This window comes from Lycorma delicatula, chromosome 8 (assembly GCF_047948215.1).
Source record: "Lycorma delicatula isolate Av1 chromosome 8, ASM4794821v1, whole genome shotgun sequence".
Classification (NCBI taxonomy): domain Eukaryota; kingdom Metazoa; phylum Arthropoda; class Insecta; order Hemiptera; family Fulgoridae; genus Lycorma; species Lycorma delicatula.
In genome coordinates, this window is record NC_134462.1 from 130,734,963 (window position 1) to 130,754,549 (window position 19,587).

General features: G+C 30.8%; 1 protein-coding gene and 1 long non-coding RNA gene across 4 annotated transcripts in view; one reads left to right on the plus strand and one right to left on the minus strand.

Moving 5' to 3' along the window:
- LOC142328914 (uncharacterized) overlaps window positions 1-19,587 on the minus strand; it is a 70,011-nt gene that overhangs the window by 36,794 nt on the left and 13,630 nt on the right. Inside the window, exon 2 of the long non-coding RNA XR_012757382.1 lies at window positions 15,699-15,767. This is a non-coding gene — a long non-coding RNA (uncharacterized LOC142328914). The remainder of the gene's footprint in view (window positions 1-15,698; window positions 15,768-19,587) is intronic.
- LOC142328912 (disco-interacting protein 2 homolog B-A-like) overlaps window positions 1-19,587 on the plus strand; it is a 164,667-nt gene that overhangs the window by 31,813 nt on the left and 113,267 nt on the right. Inside the window, exon 1 of one of the 3 annotated variants that reach the window (XM_075373072.1) lies at window positions 5,804-5,839. The exons of 1 other annotated variant lie outside the window; for it this stretch is intronic. The gene's annotated coding sequence lies outside the window, so the exon portion shown is untranslated. Of the gene's footprint in view, window positions 1-5,803; window positions 5,840-6,839; window positions 6,981-19,587 lie in introns of those variants that run through there. One more of the 3 variants, XM_075373071.1, reaches the window with a different exon arrangement.

Genomic DNA, 19,587 nt, shown 5'->3' on the forward strand with positions numbered 1-19,587 from the left:
CGGTAATCGGTCGAAAAAATGGAGTAAGAGCTTTTGTTGCATTTCTCAACGTTTTATGACCCAGGAAACCCAAAAAAGTAGCGGGGGATAATGTTCATACGTACGTATGTGCGTGTACTGACGCGTTTGAGTTTTAATAACTGCGAATGGATAAAATGATTTTGATAAAACCTGGTACTCAGAGACTCATGTATATTGGGCAATTTTTTTGGTAACAGTTTGGGACCATTATCTCCAGGGGATGAGATACATAGTGTCTTTGGAGTCAATTTTCTCAAAATGTTGAGTACATATTAAGCTGACTTTATATTAAGCTCAGTAAATGCGTACGCGCTTATCTTACCGTTTGCTCCCCAAATTCTCCCTCTTATCCCGGAAATCGACAAAACTATCTTTTCATTTATCGCACATTTTTTGAACGAATTTTTTTCTTTTCATCTTCGTAAGCATAGTAATAGTGAAAGTGTTTAAGCGACCTAAAAAACCTTTGGAGGCGATATTGTTGGTGGGGGAATCGATTAAAGTTTAAAGACATCAAATTTTGGAGTATTTAAAAAATTTTCAAGTTTATTTAAATTTTTATTAATAATATTACGATAATAAAAATCATCATTATTCACCCCCTCCCCTAAAAAAGAAACGCTAGATAACTTTAAAGTCGTACATTTTTCAGTGGAATTTTTTTATTTCTTCCATATAACGTAGTAAATGAGTACAAATCAAAAAAATTTTCTCAGAGGTGATTTGATGCGGGAGAGCAGAAAATGTAATAAAAATACTGATTTTAAAATTTTCTTCAATTATTATTTTTGCACTATATAAGAATAAGTAACCAGAATCAGGAAAGTATTAAAACAGCTTTACACCGGTCACAAACCGCAACCAATAACTTCAGATGCATTCTCAAGAACAACAAACAAAACGTAATAGGTTTACCTAGGAAACGTCAGGAGTGAAGCGGTTTCCTGTTTCCTTCGTTAAGCTGAATACAGTGCTGTAATTCTGCCTTGAAGTAAAATTCTGGTGATATTCAGCTCTACAAATGACATCTCTCCATTCTCACTATGATCGCGGATGTAGTACACATCATTACTATAAGAAAAATTATTATTTGAATGTCGGTTCTTGTACCTCATTTGTTTTAAATGCGTTCAATTTCACAAGAAATACTGTAATGGATTATAAAAATATTTAAAAATCTAAAATATTCACTAATTTACTGTAATCGCAACTAAAAGTAATCAAATGCAATAAAAACCACGACTGTAAAGTTTTTTTCTTGATTATAAAATTTATTTTCCTTTTTCAATGTTTGTTTTATATAAATATGTATTCGGATATAACAAAAAATAGAAGTAGTATGTAAAAAAATATTCAAAATTTATTTATTTATTCCACAATTTCTTTTCTGCTTACAGCTTTACAAAGGAAAAAATGTAATTATTATTCATAAAGTAAACAAAGATTCATTCCAGCGTAATAGAATTTACATTTATATTACTCAAGTGATACCGGCAAGAAGTTGTTACGCGTTTTTTTATGAAATTTAGCAATTAATTAAATAATCTTGGAACTTATATATTATTTATAATAATAATTTATTTATTATTTAAATAATAACTCTCCTGATAGGAAGATTTTTGTGCTGTAAGTGCATTATAATATTTATATTTCTTAAGAAATATGCTTCTTTTATAAGTATAAATAGAAAACATAGATATTTTTTTCTGATTAAAATCACTGTTGGTACTTACGTATTAACGCCACCTCAGCTACAGCTTTATTTAAAAACAAAGTACTCAATCGGATTTCGGTGGAAAATGGGCTGATATAGAGTTTAACATAGATTCAAAGCAGAATTTTAACCAAACTTTACCTACCCTTATTGTTATTTAAATAATGAATAATTGCAGTAATTACTGAATTTATTAAATAAATACTCAAAAAATTACGGTGTTAATTAGTCAAGGTTAGCGAGCGAAGCGAGCGTAGGTTAAGTTTGGTTAAATTATATTTATAAAATAAATAAATATAAATAACCATTTCTTAGAAAATAAAGAGACTGAATAAAATAAATACTCAATTTTAAATAAAGCTGTAGCTGCGGTGCCGTTAATACGTAAGTACCTCACTGTTATTTAACTTGAGATTTAAAAAAAAATCAGATTTACTATGAAAAAATAATATTTACAGTAAACAATAAATATTCCACGCACAAGCTTCAAGTTTATGTGGTGATATCAAGCAAAAAAAAAAAAATAATAACACAACTGCAATGTGGCAGGAACAGTTTAAAACTGACAAAAATAGACAATTAGTAATAGCAGTGTTAAACACGACGCTAAAATAACTGCAGTTCGAGCCGATTAGGTACGATTTTAAGTTGCTCTCCAGGTATTACAATAATGAAAAAGCTGCTTCAGAAGACCTTGTATTTTTCTCAAAAGTCTGTATAAGGGTGTATTTATTTATACATCTATTCAAATATTAGCCGATTTTCCTTTTAGGCCGATTTTTGATAAACCGTGCTTAAATTAAAATATGAATTTATATAGTCATATGTGAATTTTGTTGTACTGGTAAATGTGTCGTGTGAATTTAGTAAATTAAAAATTCTGATTTTCATGCATTTTCATTGACGAACGGTAACGTTTGTTAAGAGGTAAACGTATTTAATATTTTAATAAAAATTAAAAAGCAAAAATTGATTTTATGTAGCAACAGATTTTTTCCTCTGCGCGTGTGCGTGTGCGAACTCTTGCATTACTTATAAAGACATATACACATATAGTTTTATCAAGTTGGAACATAAGATATTATTAAATAATAGAAATCTTTGAAGGTACAGTTTTATTTACTGTAATACATAATTTGTGCTAGATTTAAAAAAATTCAGATTATGATAAAAGCGAAGTGTTAATAAAAAAATAAATAAATAAAAATAAAATAAATTTAATAAATAAATTCTTTACAGTAATAAATGACATAAAAAAAAAACAGTAGTTCGATAAAATAAAACAATAATTTATAAAATACGCTGAGAGACGACTTTTGCTAAGAGGAATATTAGAGGTAATTCTTTTTTTATTTAATTTTTTTTGGGATGACGCAAGTAATAACATCTGTCTGTCTGTGACTATAAGACTATGGCGGGAGGGGGAGAGGGGAATGAACAAACCACAGTGGCTTCCTTCGCTCTGATTGGCTACCGTCGGACAGTACAGTATCACGCGATGTAACTTGTGTACATGTGTGCGTAAGTGTGTGTATTGCTGTCGAAATGTTAATATCTCTATTTCTTATATAGACGTTCGATATAATTAAATTAAATCAAGATTTGTCGATTATTTTATATTTATTACATTTTATTTAAAATAATAATTAATCTCCCTTAATTTTAATAAACTTATTAAAAATATTACGATAAGGTTTATCCGTTTTGTAATTTACAAAAAAAAAAAAATTCTAATATTACATAACAGATAAAATTTTTCGGGAAATCGAGTAACAGGAGGCAAAAAATGTATAATTTCAAAAGTTAAGGAATTAGGTGAATTCTTTTCCGGTGTACCAGAAAAATTACACTCGAGAAAAGGTTTCGAACAAAACAAAATATTAAAATCGGTCCGGATAAACTTTACAAAAAAACATTTTATTTACAAAAATCTTCGCCTTTTAACGGATCGTGTACAGAACTTGACTCGCATAGAATTTCAGGACGCGTTCTAAAAGCGAAAAATAAACAAAAAATTCATATAACTTAAATCTGGAAACTTTAAGTTTTCGAGCATACCCTATGAAAATCTAGGTAAAATAGAGCCAACAGATCTTATGTTAATTGATAAATAATTAATTTTTTCCTAAATAATTGAATAAATTCGCTCCTACAACTGCATCTATAATAATATTTTAGAAAATAGCTGTAAAAAAAAAAAAACAAGAAAAAATTGGCGTAAAAACGTTATTTTAGTTTGACGTAATTTTTAAATTTCCATTAAAAAAATGCGTAAAGAATTAAATTCTGAGAAAATCTACGCAGTAACATCAACTGAACGTAAAAAAGAATTTAGGAAATTTTATTTTAATTTATTTAAACAAAACAGATCGAAACACGACAGAAAAACTCTGTGTTATATAATGAAATTATATTGAAACAAGAATTATTATCAATATTGCAAAATATTAAGAAACAAAGTCATTTTTTATTAAAAATTCATAAACCGAAAGAAAAAATTAATTAACTTTTCAAACGAATATTATTTGTTTACGATATTGTAATACATCTTTAATACCGACAAACTTACAATAAAAAAAATGTTTAATACGCTATTTTTCTGTCGTTTTTTGTTTAAACGAATAAAAGTCAAATTTTTCAAAACTTCTTTATTCGAAGTTGTTTATGCGTACACGGATTTCTCAGAAATATATTTTACACAAACTTTATTTCTAAATGTCAATTTAACGTCAAACCTATAGAAATAAATATAAAAAATTAAAAAACCACTACCGCCATAAAAAACTGCTGACAAACTCGCTATTTAATATAGGAGAATTAAAGGGCGTGCGGTTGACAACATTACATATAGTATATTTCTTCAAATCTTTTTTTTAGCACGTAAAACTATTTTCCATTAAAAAAATATTCTAAAAACTTGATGCCATCGGTCGATATCATCGCGTAGCGTTTACGGGACAAAAATATTTGTCGGATATAAAAATTTAAATAGAAATTTTTTTAAGTTAGAATTTATACTTAAGAGTTTAAATACATCTTTCAATATCTAACTGATTTTTCTAACAATTATATTCTAACAATTTTTTGAATAAAAAATTTTATATTTTTACGAAAATATGTGACCTCAAATAAAGTATTCAAATATTTCCTTAAATATGAACGGTATTTTCATCTGAAAAGGTTTATTTTTTTAAGTACGAATAAAGAAACGAGTAAAAAAATAAATCAAAACATCAAAACATTTCGTTTTATTTGTAAATATACGCATCGTACGTCGGGTAAGTAATACGTATAAGATTTTTATATAATTACAAAACGCACCCTTTGCTTATTAAACTAACATTTTACAAATATTAATTTTTTTATTAAAAAAAGTAACAATTATTTTTGTTTAAATTAATATAAATTTTAAATAGATAAATATTTGTTTAAATTTTTAATACTGATCCTTTTAACCTTTTCAGATCAGGAAGCCAGTAAAGTGGCTCTGTGCGGTGATAGTTTTAAAACGCTGTTACAAAATCATTTTATATGGGATCTAAGTCGGTTATATTTTTTTATATTCACAAAGAAATCAGTTTTATTATACAATTTGAACTATGGTTATACGAATTAAAATGTTTTATTTGGACAAGAAAGAATATGACCATTTTTTTCTCAGAAATGTGCTTGTGTGTGTCTGTGTGACTGGTGTATTATAATTGCTATGAGGGTTACGGATTTATTTATTATTTACAAAACTAGCTTATTATATTAGCAACATAACGATGTATTGAAACACATAATAAGTTATGTTATACGGCACACACAAAAAAAAAGGAATTTGTGGTCATAAATGTGTCACTTTTATTTGAGACCTAATAAATCTTTTTCTGACAAAAGATATCGGCATCAATGAAACACATACCGATTCGTAATGAATAACAGTATACAGTAAAAATAGTTTTTTGTCAATCTGAATAGCCTTTTAAGTGGAGGGGATTTTTATAAAACGTAGTTTTTACTGAATCTCTTTCTTTATACTAACATATGTTACTTTATTGTGTGAGTGAGTACGAGTGAACTGCAGTAAGTAACTTACTATCGCAAACCGGCGTTCCGTTGGTAATATATTATTTCATTATTTTTTTCAAAATTACATGGGTTTTTTTTTTATTCAGTGCGATTTTTTTCACATATTGGGCGTTTTTTTAAATTTGTGATTTTTTTTTATTTGCCGTAATTTTTTTTTTTATCGAGACAATGAATGACGAACAGATTAGGTTTGCTGGGTACACATGGGAAAAGATTACTGGGAACAGATTAATTCTGGGTACACATTCGATATGAATGTATATCTCGGGAGACAACGAGAGGAACAAAATGTAAACGAAACAATTACTGAACGTACAGTTATCAATCTAATTGCAGGTTATGAAAATTGTGGATATCATTTGTATATGGAAAATGTTTTTTCATCCCTGCAATTATATCGACGACTGAAAGATGTGGGAATTCTAGCTTGTGGAACAGCTCGATCCAATCGTGCTGGAATGCCAGCTGAATTCACACGAAACAGACGTAAACAATTAGGTTTGACCAGACACCGGTTAGCCTGTCGTACGACACTGGATGGAATATCTTGTATTCTATTCAATGACAAGCGAATGGTAACACTATTCATGGGCCTGCTGAAGAGGGTAAATACAGTGTAACAATTCACGGTACAGAAAATGTCGTGAGACCTGTAATGATTGTAGATTACAATAATTATATGGGGGCTGTTATCAATCTGATTTTCTGTCTTCAAGCTATTACTTACATAGGCGCATGACAAAATGGACGAAAAAACTTTTTTTCCACATTTTTGATATGCTCTTTTTCCACATTTTTGATATGCTCCTTGTCAATGCTTATACGGCTTACAATAAATAATAATAAATAATACGGCAATAAGATGGAGAAGAACCAATCCTTCTGATGGTTTCGAAATGAGGTTTTGAAAGGGCTTGTTTCATCATCTCCTACGAGATTTTCTGCACGAGGATCTTATGTAAGAAATCGTGAATTTTTACGTCTTGAAAGTTGTGAAGCAAGACAATTTCCTAAACGTGAGGGATCAAACAGTTTTAGACAATGCGTTGTGTGCTCGGCAAAACGGCATTCGCGTAAGATCAGTCTGGAGGTGTGTGGTTTGTGAGGTACCACTCTGTATAGACGGATGCTTTCTCGTGTATCACACACGCCAAAATATCACCAACTAGGGGTAAGAGCTTTTTATTTATAAATTTATTACTTCATTTTATTTGTTTAGGTTATTTATTATTTGTCATCTATTTCATTCTTTTGTTTTTTTGGGGAATCTCCCATATTGCGATTTATATGTTGGTGTAAAAACTAGTGCGCGCTCGTAATTTCTTATTTTATATATTATATATATATAATATATATTACGATTTTATATACATAGTAACATAAAAAATACCTGTTGTTTGTACCGAATAGCTTGTAATTACTGGGGTAATTATTATGCGTTTCATGAACTCTATTGCCCCCCCCCCCCCATGGCGTGTAACAGCAATACTCTGTTGTAAAAAAAGTTTTTTTACGTAATAAATGCTCTAAGGAAGTCTTATAATTTTTAAAATAAATTTTACATTATATGTAACGCTAAGAAAAAATAAATAACTATAAAAATTTCTCGAAACTGATATGCTAATTAATCTGTAATTTATGACACGGGTTTTTCATCATATTTTGCCCAACTTTCAACCGATTTGCTTGAAAGTATTTTTTTTTTAATCAGCAAACTATGTTTCATAAACATAAATAAAAAAAAAAAAAAATTTCGCTAATAAAAAACGCGGTAGAAATGCGCAAAAAAAATTCTGCAATTAAATTATCGTAATTTTTGTACGGTTTCAATTTTTTTGTTGTTACAAGCATAAAAAATATCCAATCGTAAGGTTTTTTTTTTGTCAGAATCTGTTAAATCTCGTTAATATACTGTAATTTTTAGAAAATTTTTTCACAAGAGGGTAGCATAAGACTATGAAGAGAGGCAATCAGATACCAACTATTTTTGCGGAGCGCTAAGAAGCGCGGAGCATTGTGATGGGAAAAGGTTTTAAAAGTCAATATTAATAAAAAAATTATATTTCTTTCTTTATTAGTGTAAGCTCTTCAAATTTCTTTTATAAATTATCGTTATGTTTTTTTTAATCTTTAAACGTTTGATTTTTAAACTTTAAATATTCCCGTTTTTAAAATAACATTCTAAATAAAATTAAAGCGTTACTTTTTTACTTTGTACGTGACTTACTCGTATTTGTAGTATATTGTATATTATATAATAAATTTAATCGGGTCAAATTTTTACACGTAAGGCATTGTATAGATCTTTACGATTAAAAAAAAAAAACAAAAAAAAATTACAATTTTAAGATAGAAAATATCCAACAGAGTATATATCATCCGTCTGTAATTTTTTACGGCGGACTGTTTATTTTTTAAAAATTTTATTGATATCTCCAGACCGGATGAATCGATTAGCGGGAAATTTTGCACCGCTTCTGTATAGGGGCATTGAAGTCATTTAATTTTGGCTGCAATCTATCAGATGGACAGACAGAACCCTTTTTACGTAGTTTTACGACTTCATAGGTAAGTAAAATATTTTCTGATCTCATTCAAACCCCCGCAAACAAAAAACTCATTACTATTTTTTGTAGTTTCAAGACGCAAAGTTTCGCATACTTGTATTAAATAAACGATTTCAACTTTTAAATTAATACATATCAGTTTGGTTATTTATTTTTGCTATTCCGTTTTACCGGTGCGTAAATCGAGTAAATTAAAAATAATTTTTCTTGTTTTGGTTTTTCCCAAAGAAAGAGAAAATTATGAACTTTTTTCTATAAAAATAATTCCAAAATTATCGGTCGCAAAAGTTTATTGAACATTTAAAAAATAATAATTTTAACGCAATGACGTTAGAAGGTAATAAGCCTTTATAAAGTTATACTTATGCGCGTAAATACTGTATCTTAATACTATTTCAAAAATCGATAATTTTTTAATTATTTTTTAAAATATTTGGTCATTTTTTTGGGGGAAAAACAAAACAAACAATCAGTTCTATTTTTAAACACTCATATACATAACTACACAATTGTATAAAGTAGAACCGCGTTTTTCTTTGTTCGAGCTTATTTTTTATAGAAAATTATTATTCGCCTTTTTCCTAATTAATATGTATTTGACATTTTGCGATGTTTATTCCGTAGAAATTTCTGTCATCATTTATTTTTAAAACAAACTGAGAATAAATTCTTATTTTTAGAAAATCCGAAGTATTATTTACATGTGGAAAGTACACTTTAAAAACGGCCAAGAAATATCAATTAGTTATTCAAATTTACTTTATTTTTTATTATATAGAGTGATGCAGGTTAAAAGTGAAATAATTTCTGTACCGATTCTAGAGCTTGAAGTAAGGGAAAAAGTTCATATAAACATACGTCCGAAAACGGTTTGTTATAGAATTACGGTTAGCTAACGAATTCGCCTGGATTTCAATTCCCCCGGAGAAACGATAAAAAAAACTGAAATTTTTACGGCGTCATATAAGGGATAAACTTGATGGTTTCTTATGATTTTTATCTGAAAAATCGAATAAATTAAGTCCACAAACTGTGTCTCGTAGTTTTCACATCGAACGTAAAAAAAAAACATTCGGTGAGGAAAAATAAGTTTTTTTTTTGTAGTACAAATCTGTTAAACGAATAATAAATGGGAAAATTTTTATTACACACCTTGTAGAGAATTTAATTCTGAGAAAACTGATGTAATAAAATCTGTGAAAAACAAAAAAAAAAAACATCAACTTTTATTAATAAAAACGAAACTTACCAGAAAAATATTATGAAACTGTAAAAATTAAAAACAAGTTTTTTTAAAATAAATTTAGATGTTTGAAAAATTAAAATACTTTTAATCTGCTGTACTTTTAAAAAAAATACTCACTGTGGTTTACATTGTATTAATTTACAATAAATATGGATGCACTTTTCCACGTGTTTCCTTACGTTTCCTGACGCTAACATAATGATTGATGAAAGCGCCCTTGATAACGGCAGCGGCATTGAAAATGCGAGCAATCAGTTAATTACGTGTTTCCACCTTTTGCTTGCATATCTCGCATTTAATCATCCCCAGAAACAATGTAAAAGAGTAAGGTCCGGTGATCTAGGTAGCGTCCACTTCATTTACGGGTAAATTTTTTATCTAAGAATTGTCTTGGTGTATCACGAACGCATTCCACGAATGAATTAAGACAATTCTTAGATGAAATATTTACCGGTAAACGGATTGAACGTAGCAGTGAATATGTTGTTGTTCCGTCAAGTCGATAGATTTCAGTTCGTTTTATCGATGAGAAATTTTCAAGGGCTTTACGTTTAAAACTTGTTTAAAAATTCCGGATAATTTCTCCTTTTTGTTTTAATATGAAAGGGCCTATTAACCGGTTGTCGATCGTGCCGCACCAAACGTTGTCCGAAAGCGGTCGCTGGAAATTTAATTCGACTACAGCATGCGGGTTTTCTTCAGAACACCGATAAGTATTCGGTATGTTGTTTACGCCATTAAGAAGAAAAGTAGCTTCGTCCGAAAATAGAATAAATGGAATTAAGCGGTAATAATTGTTAACCCGTTGATAAAATTGCAGTCGTCTGGTATTGTCACCGAGCCGGAAGGGTTGAACTTTTTGTACATAAGGAGTCGGTCCGTAATGCCGTAATGACTTCCATATACGATTTTGAGGAATATTACGTCGTGTAGAAATTCTTGGCGTGCTCGTAGTAGGATTAAGCTGTTAGCCGGTTGTAGCACCTGATGAATGTTTTCTGTTGCATCGCTGTTTATCGGTTGACGTTCAGATGAAACATGTGCTCTGGGAAGTGTTATTTTCACGAATATTATTAAAACTTCCTCTAAAATACTTTACTAATCGTCCAGGATACCTACGTCGGTATTCTTCCGCTGAAGCCGGACCATTTCTATCGCAAAAAGCCGTACACAAAAATCATATCGGCATATTCTGCGTGACTGAAGAGACGCCGTATTTTCTCAAAACAAAAAATTCCAAACAGAATTTCACTTGATTAAATTCAATTTCAATTGGAAAAATGTAGGTACAGTAAACATCACAATAAAGGAAAATAAAAAGAAGTACACTTACTACAAAGATAGAAATAAATTAGACACACACACTCACACACTGAGAGAGTGAGAGAGAGAGAGAGAGAAATTATTTTTGTAAATACTACATAATATGATTTTCAAAAATAATTTAACGAAATCAAAATTTTGTCAAAAACAACTAAATCGCTAATAATTTATATATATATATATATATATATAACGTATGTAAGCACTATTCCAGTTTGTATTACTGGATTGGTAGTAATTCCAAAAAATGTTATTATGCGAAGGCTTTGTTATGTATATTATTTTAGAGTAGTCGGGTATTTGTTTTTAATAATTATTTTATCAGGACTTTGTTTTCTCCATAACTTTACCTAGCGTACACATTTCGTTTTTATCACGAGAACGAGGAATTTTCCTCGTTCTCGTAAAGATTTGCATGTGAATGTTTTTCATAAGTGGCAAAATGTGTTTTTTTTTTAATCGTTTTGTGGAATACCATTATTCAGTTTTACCTAATTTAAAGCACGTACATCCAACATAATTCATAACACTTGTATTTGGAAGGTATATCCAATATAACATAACACAAAGAATATTTACAAGCGAATCAATTATTTTATACGTATAATAAAATCAAAGTTTTTTTCTTTAATAAATTCATCGTTAAGAAGCGCGCGCGTGTGTTATTTTAAATAATTCGGTGTACAGTTAAAACCTAAAATATGATGAAAATAATAATATCTATATTTTATAATGTATTATGTTTTTATTTGATGCATTTTGATAGTTTGTTTAATTATAAATTTTTAAGTTTCTTTTTAATAAAAATCTTTCATTATCCACATCTAGTATTTATATTACTTTTACCGTAGTTTTATCTGTACTTTCTTGATGAATATTTATAAACATTTGAAATCATAGCCCATACATAGTTATACCTAAAATAAAACCCTAAAAAAAGTTATCCTAAAATACATAAGTATATTATGCAGTATATATAGTGTGTATATATATGTATATATATATATATATATATATATATATATATATATATATATATATATACTGCAGAAAAAAAATTATTAAAAAACACCCGCCTACTCTAATTGTACACATCTAACTAAAATAATTATGAAAAACAAAAATACGTAGTTAAGTTTTTTCATTCTTATCTCGTAGGCATTTTTTCGGAAATTATTCAGAGATGTTTAAAATGTAATATTACTTGTATATTTTATGATGTACTCGGATGTCGGTTAGTCAAAGTGCAGGACATTAGTCACTTCCATATAGCCCACACAGTCCCCTGACTATATCAGAAGTAGAAGTAATATTAAATTTCACATCGCTAACTAACTTGCCGTATCCAGAATAAACGCTTGTAAGAAAAAAGTTAACCCAAATAACTATTTTTTTTTTGTTTTTAAAAATTATTCTAGGTAGATGAGTACGACTAGAGTAGTCCGGTATTTGTTTTTTCATAACTTTACCTAGCGCACATTTATCGTTTTATCCGGAGAACGAGAAATTTATTGAAAAAAAAATTATTAAAAAACAAAATGAGTTTTTTTATCGTTTTCTGGAATACCGTCATTAAAATTTGAAAAATGAAATTTTTAAATTTTGTCCACGGGTACCCCTTCTACATAAGACGGTTCAAAATATTCTATGTTACTTCCAAATCAAAGACCTCTATTTTACTGTTTAGCCTCCGACTTATTACTTCAGAGGGTAAATGAGGATTATATGTATGAATGTAAATGAATTAAAAAATGCATAATTGACGCTACATGCTAATTTGTTTATCGTTTTTTCATATAAACTTTTCCCTAAAAATCATGCATTTCTATAGAAGCTAATCGTTAAAGAAATAAATTTCATCGTTATGAATTTATTTATTTAAAAAATATATACGAAAAAATCTTTTGTATATATTTTTTAAATATTTACGATGAAATTAATATTATACGGAAGAAAAATATTTTGCTAAGATTTTCATTCGTATAACAATCGTTATAGATAACAATTTTTATCAGAAAAAATGATAAACAAATTAGTATATAGCGTGAAAAGTTTAACAAAAATACCCATTTTTTTATAAAATTAAACAAAAACATTTCCAAAATATTATATTGTTATAAAGTGCTTTATAAAAAATTGATAATTTTTTAGTACAAAAAATGTTAATTACTCAGGAGATATTTTTTATAAAAAAAAAATATTTGAAGCGAAATATATTTATTGTGTTGTACGAGCTTTTTTAAAACCCGTATGTATTTGCATGAAAACATAATTACGTACTTGTTTTAAAATTTATCAGGCTAACCAAAATACGTGTCAAAAAAGTTTTATTATAAAAAACTGTTTATGCGGTAACGCACGTTTAGTTCAACGAAGAAATTTAGTTTACAAAGAAAATTCTTTTTACATTTATCGTATAGAACCGGTTTTTAAAATTACTTGTATGAAAATTTTTAACGATTTTCTTTTATATTAAAAATATTAATTTCTTTTTTAAGGAATAAAATAGTATGTATTTTTTTTTTTAAATTAACCATAAACGGTATCTCAAATTTTTAATACTGAAACCTCTTTTTTTTAAAAATTGTTTCTGTGGATATTTACGTTTTTTTTTAAAGATTATATTCCTATTATACATATGAAAAAAATTAGTTTTTTAGAACGAAAAATCTTATTTGCTCAGGAAATGTTTTTTATAATTTTTATTAGATCTTTCTCTCTCTCCCTCTCATTTCTATTTCAAATTTCCCGAGTTGAACGGTGCAAGTCTTCGATAAAGCAAGCTCACAACAGCTTACCTTTAACCCGGTTTCCGCTACCGGGAAGGGTGATAACACTCCCCGTTCGCATTCCGCTCGAGATAGATCAAACTGACCACGGACATTCCTCCCGCATCCGATAAAGCACAAAAAGCAAAAATATTACCGTGACCTTCTAGGACAGCTCGGGATCAGCAATCCCGTACGTCACAAGGGTGTTCCTACGCAAACCTATTGCCCGTCGGACAACATAGTGAAAGCACAGAATACCATGTCGTTGCCAGATCCAACGTGTGCGTGGATATAACTGCACGAACGTGGAGTTGGATTTTGTTCAGGACGTTAATATTATGAGTAGGGATAACATATTTAATTTCTAAACTTTTTTCAGTATGCCTATATCTTACATTTGGTGGGCTTTTTTTAGACGTTAACGATTTATCTAATAATAACGCGATAGAAAATCACAATAAACCGTACAAATTGCGATGAAAATTTTGAAGTGATTAGTATTAAAGGAATCTCAGATGGAAATGAAAAATAAAATTAGTACGTATTTCCACTATAACTGAAGGGGATTCGATGATAATTTTATTAGTAGCTATAGGGTTAATCTTGATAACAATTACGGCCTTTCATTGAACTTCACCGAAAGAAGGGTTTTTTCATCTTTACCCGCTACACATTTTCTTAATAATTTGCCTTTCTTTTCGTGCCTTAATATGGAATTTAACGACTACCAGAACTTTGGCGTTTATTTCCCGAGTCTTATCCACCAAGTATAATCGAAAATATTCCGAAACAAATTATCAAATTTGTAAGTAGAAGCTCGATCGCTAGTTTCAGTAAGATTATTGCTTAGATTATCCCTACCTGTGCCCTAAACCGTTCAAGTATCATCGCTCGTAATCAAATTGGAATTAGTACATAGATATCTTGAAAAAAATTGAAGTATAAAAACTCCTACCGCGTGGGATTTTAAAGAAATTGAGTTTTTGCTTCCCGGCAAAACTCTTGTCACACTTAACGCGAATGAAATTCTTTGTGAGAGTCATTTCGTCAATAAAGACGATTCGTAAAGTAATATAATAAATTAAAAATTCACACAAGAATTTCATCGTCGACTGAGAATTATAATCGACCGACGTATTTGTTAAAAAAAAATGTTTCTGGGAGAGTCCACCGTTCACCTTCAGATCCACGGACAGTCTGTCCGCAATTAACCTTTTGAACGACTTCTCAAAGGTATTCAATAAACAGATAGGCCGATGCGAAACCCTGTCCGGTTCGTTATCGCTTTTCTTGGATATCAGTACTATGCGCGTGCTTCCTTCCAGCAGTCTGGGAAACAATGGCCTTCAAGAGCACGATTAAAAGCGTCAAGCACAAGCCACGGATGTCTGGTCACCGATTTTCTGACAGGGACCAGATCCGGTACTGGAGACTGTTAGTAGGGTGCAGCCTGGTCTCAGCTACTTTTATCTCTTCAATTGTAAACCTCAAATGCCGTTCAACCGGGATCTCATGCCGTACGGACTCAACACCGTAACGAGTTCCTTGACAGCACGAAGAGCCACCTCGCCAGAACGACGGGGGGGGGGGGGACTGGCCGACCGAACCGGTCCATAGGCATCCCTCATGGATCAGCATCCAGTTCAGTAAGTAATCAGCTCGTTCCAGGCCCTACCCTAGCGTTCTTTATCGCTACATTTAGTGAGGAAGGGTCGACCTCAGACTGTACAAGACTAAGCTTCATTCACATTCATACATATCATCCTCATTCATCCTCTGAAGTAATATCTCGCGGTGGTTTCGGAAGATAACAGAAAAAAAGAGATGAACATAAAAAACCACTTCAAAATTTAGAAATAAAGTCCAAACAACGATAATAATTCTAGGCACCGATAGAATTATACGCATCAGTGTTAAAAAATATATTGCTAGTACTGAGAATAATGATTTCTTTTTATAAAAAGGTATACATAAAGATTTACCTCATCATTCAGTTCGTGATCATCGAGGGCGGTATTCATTTTAAATAAGTCTTTCGTGATTTCTCGAATCTGAAATTTCAGAAAAAAACAAATTTTTTTTTCTTATAAAAATTACAGTATATAATACGAATATATTCTAAATACTCATGTTTAAAAGAGTTAAATTTTTTATTTATAATTATTGTAAATGCTGTTGCAAAAGATTACATACGATACACATCAAGATGATTCTGAATTATTTATTAATTATTACAAAAAAAAATATCTGTACGCTATCTTTATCGGGCTGACAATTTTTGAAGTTATTATTTTATAAATATCGTCTAATTTTCTTCATTTGTGCTGTATATTTTTTACTTTCTTTGAATTTATTTTTTAATGCGTAAACTTTTTTTACTGATGTTTATAGGACTGTGACTGTTACGCCAGTCAACGGTACGAAACAAAACTATCGGTTAAATATTTACTGTTAATAAGTATCTTTTCAATACTTCGCCAGGAAAATGCGTGTATTTTTCTTTTTTGCACGCTTTATTTTTGCCTTTAAATATATCTCTGTTAGTCATTTTACAAGTTCACAAATATTTAAAGCGACTCAAGTATAACTAACAGCACTTAAATTATTTTCTGCAGGTAATTTATATGCCGATATATTTTTTGACGATCAGACGAAAATCTTAAATTAAACCTACGATACATTTCGGTTCGTGGATTAGATAAAGAGGGTTTCCGATATTTTTAGTTAGAAAAAATTATATAAAGATATAACAAAATGCGATTAAGAGCGCATAACTTGTAAGTAATAAATGAACAAAAACTCGGATGGGGTGTGTCGGGGTGTATGGCCGTTGGTTTATCGTGAAACGTTACAGACGTTGGATGAAGTTTATCCGAGCTACAGACCGACCGACTAATCTGTACAGTTAAACGGGAGAGCCACCATCGTATTTTTTTAAACAAAACTGAAAGTCTCCGACGGAAAATGTTAGTTCCTTAATTTGGCCGACTCTACAGATAAATTAGTCGGTCGGTATGTCACCGAGTCACTTTTAGTGCATCGGATTGAAATAAAACGAGTGCGTACTAAATTTAATTTACACGATATATATTTCGACAAATATTCGACGGCAATTTTGTTCAACATCGGTCTGCGATATGAGAAGTAAGAGGCATAAGGTATAATAAGCAGCGGTAGAGGTGTTCGCGCCGTCGGCGTCGTTCACTGAGCGCGCTGTGCCAGCTTTGCGACACGACGCTCCCGAAACATTCTCGCTCGCTCGGAACCGGACATTGAGGTATGTGTTGCCCATAACCTTCCCTTTCTAGTTATATGCGTAATTTATATTTCCAGCTGGCTTTTGCGCGGGCTGAGGCTGACGTATTCAATTTTTCTACTTTTTTACACGTTTACTTTAATTTTTTAACGAAAATATGGTCCAAAAGAAACTTATTAATACTTAAATCGATCTATCTCGACAAACTCTAAACACAAACACACGAATCACCGAGCTATACTGAATCGAAATGAGTGAGAGCGCCATTTCTGGCCGATCTGCGCTGTGCCCCGTCCCCACCAATCCCCTCACCGGTGACGCAAACTTAGTCTTATCGGCGAGATGACCGTGTAAGTTATAAAATGACACTGCATTTATGTCTCTGAGATTAGTAGTAGTTACGGAGATTTTTATTTTATTTCTTTTTCCCTCTACTCCTCTAGGTCGGTCCGGACGGTTGGGTGTAACTCCACCCAGAGGAGTGTCTGGTTACTCTAACGCGCCTTCCCACCGACCGGCTGTATATCCGGCATGGTAGGTCGACTCGCCGGTCAGCTCTTTTGTTAATTCTTTGCAGTTACGTAACGGTTGACGTTTTAGTTTTATGTTTTTATGTTTTAGTTTTAGTTCAAGTTGCGTATCGGACTACCTTTTACCTCCTCGCTAAGCGATTAGTATTCAGTCTTTTTTAAGACTAACCGAGATGCGTTTTGTTTCTACATGTCCACCTTTTTTAGACGTACACCGAAGGGAATATCGCTTGGGGCATTAGCATCGTCGGCATCCTGGCCGAAACGAGACTGGAATATGTCTACCGCCGAGATTTTTGAAGATGACCACCGGTAAAGCCCATCATGACAAAGTACTGAGGGGGTGGCGTAGCGACCGGAAACAGCACGCGGTTGGTATCTTCCCCTTCGGGGTCAGTATGTCAGGATGCTCTTTACCTGTGCACCTTAGCCCGTCGATTAACCTAATATTAATGTCAAACGATTTAGCACTTGTATCTAAATTTGTAATTTCCGAGGAGTTATAAAATGTTTTGAAAAATTACAAAGATTTCAAGCCGCTTTGCTACACCGACATGCACATTTATACTGTCGTTACGTTAAACGTTAGATCTTATTTGCGACCCGCTGACTTTACGGTTTTTACATGTCGATTTATCTACACGAATGCTAACCGCTTTTACGTATATCTAAGAGTTCGTAAACATCATTATAATCAGACGAATATTTACGGTAGTTACTTTTTTTTTTAATTAATGGCGTTGCACAAATTTATCCTTATTTGCTACATAATTTTTTTTACCGTTCTTTTCAGTCTATCCTCGATTCCATTATAGCCTTTACTTAATCTACTGCTAAAACGAGGAACGATCGGAAGCAATAATTATAAAAAACTATCACAAAGACACACTCGCTTCAATATTTCAGTACGTGGCACATTATGTTAGAAATACACTCGATGAAATTCTCATGTTATCTGTTTAAATTCGATGATAATACCGACATAACAATTGTGACTTATTAAACGTTTAAAAAACTACAAAAATCGGTTACTTCGTTCAAAAGTTATTTCATTTTGTAAAACGCTAATTTTTATATATTAATATCCTGAAATTACACATTTAATAGACTTTTTAAAAAATGAATTACACAACGAAATATCTCACTATATAAAAGTATTATAGTGCAATGGAATCGGTAAAATTGAACTATTACATGACGGAAAAAAATTTTTTGAATGAAATATTTTTTTTTGTTTCCTTCTCTCGTTAATAATGTCGGAAAGGAAATCGCATCAATCTACGGTGGATTGTTCAAGGACTGCATTCGAGATCCTACTTTTTTGCTTTTTTTTTAATTCTGTTAAGTGGAATTTTTTTTATTTTACAACTAAAGGTACAAATTTAGTTTTCCCTCCAAATATCGGTAACTATTAGTCGAGCGAAGATAAACCGATACAGATTCACAATAAATATAAAGGCAGTTACTTTTACGAGGGATTCGAATACTAGATCGTAGATACCGGTGTTCTTTGGCGGTCAAGTTTCAATTAACCACACATCTCAGGAACGGTCTGCCTGAGACGGTACAAGACTACGCTTCATTTACATTCATACATATCATCATCTGAAGTAATACCTTACGTTGCTCCTGAGACTAAACAAAAAATAAATAGCGATTAAGCTACCTTCTTAATCGTTCAGAAATAAAGAAAAGCATTCCAAGTCTTCATCTCGATAAAGTTGCGGTATATCTATCGAAAAAGATACGCGGTAATGACGTAATAATTATTTTGTATAGTAATTTTTTTCATTAAATTTTTAATCGAGACAAGTAAGTTCAAACTGTAGATCGTTGATTTCATCGCCGAACATCGACGTCAGATACTTTGTTAAAAACGATCACGATATAAACTTAAATACAAGCGTTTGGTTTTACACGACTATAAAAATATCGGTTTATAAAATAACTTATATATTTTTCACGTAAAAGAAAAAGGTAACAAATTTTGATACTGTTCTAAACGCAGGCTAATTCTGTGAGTATTAGTTTAAATATATATTTTGAGTCTAATGTAATCGTAGATAAAGATTTGGTTTAAAATGT